We start from the raw sequence: 7,668 nt of genomic DNA, 5'->3' as shown, positions 1-7,668 counted from the left end.
CTGGGGTCAGACTAAAATAAATTAATTCTCAGATAATTTTTTAATTCCTACCGCGGTGATGTTAAATTGGGGTGTAACGTCATCATAAGAGCTTTGACTGGCAGCTGCAGTCACGGAGAAACTTGCGTATCTCTGTTCGGGAATAGCAGATAGAGCGTAGGCTCTGAGAGGACGCCCAGCGTTTACGCTACAAAAACACGACCGACTGTTTTAACCTGACAGCCTGAGGTGTTCTTCAGTAAACTGGACTACCCGACAGAAGGACCCGAGGCCCTGCTGCACTTTTTCGGTAAGTTAAACGTGTTTGTAAGCTAATCCGTAACTACCGTCCTTAGCTAGGTCCTGAGACCTAGCTAGCTAAGATGAGGACTCGGCTGTCAGGGTTCGTTTAGCTAACCTGTGCAGGTGAATGAATTTACCCTGACTAAAGAAATCAAGAGAAACTCCCCGGGGTGCTCAGTCACTAATTACTGTTACTGTACTTTTATTACAAGTATTATACTGTAAAAGCAACAGGCTGCATCCTGCTTCAGCTCCTGTGCAGAGCTGATTATTAAATATGTGCAAACAACAGCATGTTTTCAGTCTCCACATGTGTAAAGACAGTAACACCAATTTTTTTTTAAGCTTGTACTTCAGTAACTCCTCATTAATCTGTAACTGTGGATTAAACTGTAGAACTGAAAATGTGAGAGAAGAGCTTCAGATTCTGAGTGTGTGAGGACAGAAGGATCAGCTTTATTTCAGACTTGAGATAAACTTTATATTTCAGTTTGTGATGGTTCTGTTGTCTTTGTGATTACAGGGGCTGCCCTCAGATTCAGACCTCAGCATCACTCAGTGACAGCAGACAGATCATCCAACATGTTCACATGTTAACTGCAAAATTACCTGATGAAAACAGTACAAAGGTTAAAGTACCACATATGCCATCAGCTGCATCCACAAATATCTGCCAGTCAGTTGTGTCAAAGCAGTCCTGTAGGACCTCCTCAGCCTCACTGTCCCATTTGTAGAGGACCCTGGAAGCTGGTTTTTCCTGTTTTAGTCTTTGTCTGTATGCAGGCAGCAGCAGTATGGAACAATGGTCTGTCTTGCCAAAAGCTAGGGAGGGGTTTGTAGCACTCTTTGAATGGAGTGTAACAGTGGTCTAGTGTTTGATCACCTCTTGTGGGGAAGGAGATGTGCTGATAGTATTTGGGGAGAACCTTCTTCATGTTGGCTCTGTTGAAGTCTCCCAGCACAATAAAGGCAGCTTCTGGACTTTTGTTCTCAAGTCCAGTAATGATGTTATACAGTTCGTCCATAGCCGTAGCTTTATCAGCGTGTGGGGGAATGTAAACAGCTGAGAGGAGAACTGAGCTGAACTCCCTCGGGAGGTAAAAAGGCCTGACTTTGGTTTTCTAGGGAAACCATGGGGTCAAATTTGACCCCATGGTTTCCCTAGAAAACCAATGGGGTCGGCTCTGACCCCATGGGTTCTCCAGGATTAATGGTCAGTAGCTCGAGGCTCTGAGAGCAGTAAGTTTTTAAGATACACACATCTCTAGCCCACAAAGAGTTAACCATAAAGCACACCACTCCTCCCCTTTTCTTGCCTGAGTCCTTCGTTCGGTCTCCCCGGTAAACAGTGAATCCATCCGGCGTGATGGCGCACTCAGGGACGCTGGGCTCCAGCCATGTCTCTGTGAAGGCCGGAACGCAGCAGTTCCTGATGTCTTGTTGGTGTTTAATGGTGCACGCAGCTCGTCAAGTTTGTTGTCCAGAGACTGGAGATTCACGAGCAGGATGCTGGGCAGACGTGGCTTGCTGTTTCTCTGTCGCGTTCGGCACAAAACTCCGGCGCGTTTCCCCCTCTTTGTTTTCCCTCAACGTCACGCGGGTAAACAAAGGATCCCAGGCAGCAGAGCGTCCACGGAGTCGAAACCCGCTGTAAAGTCCGAACTGGCTGACAAATGTAGCTCCAAAAGCGTTTGTCTGTCATACCAAGTGTATGATCGTGCTGTGCGCACAGAAATAGAAAGCAGTACAAAATAAATAATAACATTTTTGCTGAGATGGCTGGGAGCTCTCGTCGGTGCAGCCATCTTACAGCGCAACCGGACGTATAAGCTGATCTCATTGCTGTCTAAAAATGGATAACAAAACCTAAGGAGTCCTGAATCCTTCAATAACACAGACTATTAGAGTAACAGGTATGTAGCATCGCTAACTAGCTAGCAACAAGCCCCCAACACATTGCGTATGCTAGCCGCTAATCTAGCAAATGAATTAAAAACAGAGTGATTTTAGATGTTGTAGAACTATAAGATGGCAATCTGTGTCTTTTTCATAACAGTGACGTTGTCAAGAACCGTAGTTCTAACACGCAAGCTAGACCCAGAAGCAAACACAATACGCAGGAATGCACGCAGAATAAACTTTATTTCTTAATTAAGGGTGCCCCGGAATAACCAACGAAAAACATGCTGTTTTAGAACAAAAGAGACCGGGAGATAAACGATTCGGGAACACACTGATCAGGACCGTGGGAGGCTGCAACAGAAAAAGGGAGAGACCCAGCTGGCAAGGAAACATTGAAACAATGTTTAGTCAATATCAGGCGATGTCATTGAATCAATGTTAAGGTGTGACCTTGACCTAACGTCACTCTTGCATCCTTTTTTAATATTGAAACAACGTCAGGTTTTGATATTGAATCAATGTTGAAACCTGACATTGATTCAACGTTATATTTTCTAATACTGTTGACATTGAAACAATGTCAGATTCTGATATTGAAACACTATTGAGCTATGGTGTTGATTTTCCACCTCTTTTGCACAGTTGCTTTTTATTAAAACAACAGTTAAATCATGACTGGAAATCTACCTTTCTTTATAGGTATTTTAACCAATACTAAACTACTGCATGTTTCCATCAATACTTAAACCACCTAAACACATAATTGTACTTATTCCTCAAATTGGACACCCTTTATAAAAAAAATGTCTCACAAGGTATCATGTCAATATTAATATCCTAAAATAAGAAAGCATTGCATGTGATGTAACAGAGAAAAAAAACTAAACAAAAAAAGGTCAATAAACATGTTTCGTTTGCTAAATACTTTATTAAAAGAGAGTTTCCTATTTACATTTCTATGTTTCACATAAGTTTGTAATTTTTACTCTGGGATGGGGATGGATGATGTGCGTCCTGCGCCGCCCATACGATCTGGGGCGTATCGGAGCCATTTCTGGACTGCTTGTGCCATCTAGGACAAAAATACACACACACACACACACACACACACACACACACACACACACACACACACACACACACACACACACAAAAAGTGAATTAGAGCACATGAATAAGCTCTTGTTGACTGTCTTCAGCGGGGAGAAAGTATGTAAACGCCTAGGCTGATAAACATGAAAGTCACCAGGCGTAAATCTGCAAACTGCCGCATTTGAAAACAAAATAAACATGGGGTCCTCGGGCTGCACAAACTGTACAACCCGAGGACTAAACAAGCTGAAGACCAAAGACTCCATCTCCAGATTAACCGGACATGAAAGTTTTGTTATTAAGAAAGACAAAGTAATATAGCAAAAACCGGACATAGGAAATGTGAAAGATCAATTGATCCCTTTACTGTTCACTTTGGGCTCATAAAACTACAACAAAAGGTCAAATTTACCAAATATGCATCTGCACAGCGCTGTATCTTTAAATGCCCTTTTTTGCTCTGTCTGGTCCTTGGTTTTTTTCCCTGCCCAGTTGAGTACAGAGGCCAGCTCGTTTGTAATGGCATAAGCCATTACGCGGCGGACTCGCACCTCCAGTGTGGTCCCTCCAATCAAGGCAAAGCGTCTCACCTATAGACACATTTTAAGAGATGGAATTAGCGTGTCTCATGTCTTAAGTGTGTATGCAAGTGCTTGTGTGTATAATCAACAGGCCGTTGTTATGTATTTAAATCACATCTGACAGCTATTACACTTTATAGTTACAAAGTGTACACAACCTTTATATACTTACCATTGCCTTATTTGCCTCTTGTGATTGAAGAGCTGCCTCTGCATTGTTTAGCTCCTCAATGTTGTGCAAGGGCAAATCCAGAGGCAGTACCCCAGCATCTACCGATTCATTGCAGCAGGGACGGCGGATGGCTCTGACCTCCTCACGGAGTTCGTTAACTGCTCTGGTCAGGTCTGACAGCATCGTTAACATCTTTTGTGAGGTTGCATCTGTTTCAAAGAACAATTCTAGAAAGATTAATGGCTTAAGCAGTGAGAGGCGAAAAACTATAGGGAGTGCATAATTATTAGGCAAATGAGTATTTTGTCCACATCATCCTCTTCATGCATGTTGTCTTACTCCAAGCTGTATAGGCTCGAAAGCCTACTACCAATTAAGCATATTAGGTGATGCGCATTGCTGTAATGAGAAGGGGTGTGGTCTAATGACATCAACACCCTATATCAGGTGTGCATAATTATTAGGCAACGTCCTTTCCTTTGGCAAAATGGGTCAAAAGAAGGACTTGACAGGCTCAGAAAAGTCAAAGATAGTGAGATATCTTGCAGAGGGATGCAGCAGTCTCAAAATTGCAAAGCTTCTGAAGCGTGATCATCGAACAATCAAGCGTTTCATTCAAAATAGTCAACAGGGTCGCAAGAAGCGTGTGGAAAAACCAAGGCGCAAAATAACTGCCCATGAACTGAGAAAAGTCAAGCGTGCAGCTGCCAAGATGCCACTTGCCACCAGTTTGGCCATATTTCAGAGCTGCAACATCACTGGAGTGCCCAAAAGTACAAGGTGTGCAATACTCAGAGACATGGCCAAGGTAAGAAAGGCTGAAAGACGACCACCACTGAACAAGACACACAAGCTGAAACGTCAAGACTGGGCCAAGAAATATCTCGAGACTGGTTTTTCTAAGGTGTTATGGACTGATGAAATGAGAGTGAGTCTTGATGGGCCAGATGGATGGGCCCGTGGCTGGATTGGTAAAGGGCAGAGAGCTCCAGTCCGACTCAGACGCCAGCAAGGTGGAGGTGGAGTACTGGTTTGGGTTGGTATCATCAAAGATGAGCTTGTGGGGCCTTTTCGGGTTGAGGATGGAGTCAAGCTCAACTCCCAGTCCTACTGCCAGTTTCTGGAAGACACCTTCTTCAAGCAGTGGTACAGGAAGAAGTCTGCATCCTTCAAGAAAAACATGATTTTCATGCAGGACAATGCTCCATCACACGCGTCCAAGTACTCCACAGCGTGGCTGGCAAGAAAGGGTATAAAAGAAGAAAAACTAATGACATGGCCACCTTGTTCACCTGATCTGAACCCCATTGAGAACCTGTGGTCCATCATCAAATGTGAGATTTACAAGGAGGGAAAACAGTACACCTCTCTGAACAGTGTCTGGGAGGCTGTGGTTGCTGCTGCACGCAATGTTGATGGTGAACAGATCAAAACACTGACAGAATCCATGGATGGCAGGCTTTTGAGTGTCCTTGCAAAGAAAGGTGGCTATATTGGTCGCTGATTTGTTTTTGTTTTGTTTTTAAATGTCAGAAATGTATATTTGTGAATGTGGAGATGTTATATTGGTTTCACTGATAAAAATAAATAATTGAAATGGGTATATATTTGATTTTTGTTAAGTTGCCTAATAATTATGCACAGTAATAGTCACCTGCACACACAGATATCCCCCTAAAATAGCTAAAACTAAAAACAAACTAAAAACTACTTCCAAAAACATTCAGCTTAATGAGTTTTTTGGGTTCATTGAGAACATGGTTGTTGTTCAATAATAAAATTATTCCTCAAAAATACAACTTGCCTAATAATTCTGCACTCCCTGTAATATATCCATAAGTGATGGTGTAACATTCTGCATTCAAGTATAAGTTGTTCTAACTGCTAAAAGTGTTTGCTAGTTTTTGCCTGTCACACATATTTGATATTTGTATATGTAGCTTGCTAGGTACCAGTGTGTGAATGTGTGTGTGAATGGGTGGATGACTGAATGTGTAAAGCGCTTTGGGGTCCTTAGGGACTAGTTAAAGCACTGTACAAATATAGGCCATTTACTATTTATACCATGTAAAATCTGAAATTCCAAGATTTTCGAACTTGCCTTGTAATAGTGGCCTCACAGAGTCTCTGGAATCTACAGAAAAAAAATCACAACAAGATGACATTCAAGAGTAAAAATTGGTGTTTTGAAGATAAGAGTACAATGACATTGTGATTCAGCTTTAAAACAATTTTAAAAGCATACCATCTATAGGGAAGGCCTCGACATCAGATTCTGCATGCTGGGGTGATCGCAAAGCTGTGTCGTTTTGTGTGTTCTACCGGAGTGGCGAAAGGTGCCGGAAGCTGGGGGAGCATTATGGTGCCTGCTGTCAGTGGGCTGGGGGGGAAGACTGTGGAGTGGTGAGGGCTGTTTAGAAAAAGATAATTTTTTTTAAGTATTTAAGAATACAGACAACTTGTCAAAAAAGTTTCCTTGTGTCACACACAGATATGTACACAGACACTAGACAGTATTTTATTACATGGTATTGTCACTCGAGGGGCCTGAGGAAACTGTTTTTTTTGTGGGCTGCTCATCCTCTGAGTCAGTATACATGTACAGGGGGTCTAAAGGAAAAAAGTTAAAAATGGTCAAAAATAATTACAAATGTGCTTTTGGCATATTTTTTCCTAAAGATACAGTTTGATTTATAACAACACACACAGGGAACGGAGATATGTAAGAAGGTACAGTATACAAGGAATTTTTGAAGTGCACAAGTGTACACGGCTTTGCATTTTTAAAAAGTTTACAAACTTCCACTTTTTGGACTATATTATGTGGTGATATTGCAGTATGCAAGCATCACAGATATGTACAAAAGACAAGATCATAAATTCTTAACAATCAAAGATATGTTTGTGAATAAAACAGTTTTACTTGTGCTTTCTTTTATGACTGGTCTGTGTTTCTGCTTCGGACTGAAGGTCAGACGTATCACAGTGTTCACGTAGATATCTCTGGAGACTGCGTTCTGCTTCGTAAAATGTGTCTGGAGGTACAAACAAAATGTATGGCCAGACATAAATTAGGACACGAAAAACTTGTTATTGTTACATTTATACAACACCAATCTAGATGATACCCACCATGGCTTATGAGAAGCCGGGCTGGTGCATAGGTGAGCCATGTTGCACCAGGATGAACTCTCCTCTTTACTGCGTCGTGGATCCTGAATGTGTCTCACGGAGGATATGGAGGCCATGACAATTTCTCCCCATTTATCCATGAACTAGGGACTATTTCTGTACCACCAGTGCTGAACTGCACAATGCACCAGTCTTTCATTTTTATCTTTTTTTAAATTTGTCTTTTTTTGCCCTGTCTAGGATAAACAGGAAACAGATAATTACAATATATTTCATAGTCACTACAAAACTTGATCTATTGACTGAACTAAATAATAAATAATAGCTTAAAATGTATATAGGCAACTCCGTTTTCCTCGTCCACACGTAAATGCTAAAACGGAGTTTTCGAAAATATCCACCCTGGCAGGCGTCTTTAAAAATCTCAGTTTTCAGTTAACGAAAACGCTGTTTACGTGTGGGCAAAAGGTACAAATGCAAGGTAGGTGAGCGTGCAACGTAAAGTTA

General features: G+C 41.8%; 1 long non-coding RNA gene across 1 annotated transcript; it reads right to left on the bottom strand.

Moving 5' to 3' along the window:
- Nucleotides 1-2,710: 2,710 nt before the first annotated feature.
- LOC309708999 lies at nt 2,711-6,659 on the bottom strand. The gene is made up of 5 exons (XR_014277389.1): nt 6,275-6,659; nt 6,131-6,163; nt 4,030-4,238; nt 3,689-3,866; nt 2,711-3,256 (listed from the first exon to the last, which is right to left on the bottom strand). It is a non-coding gene; the product is annotated as an uncharacterized lncRNA (long non-coding RNA).
- Between the last annotated feature and the right edge of the window lie 1,009 nt (nt 6,660-7,668).

Source organism: Aulonocara stuartgranti (genome assembly GCF_965226115.1).
Source record: "Aulonocara stuartgranti genome assembly, chromosome: 1".
NCBI lineage: Eukaryota > Metazoa > Chordata > Actinopteri > Cichliformes > Cichlidae > Aulonocara > Aulonocara stuartgranti.
The sequence above is the reverse complement of the archived record's forward strand: the minus strand, read 5'-3'. Positions and strand labels throughout refer to the sequence as shown.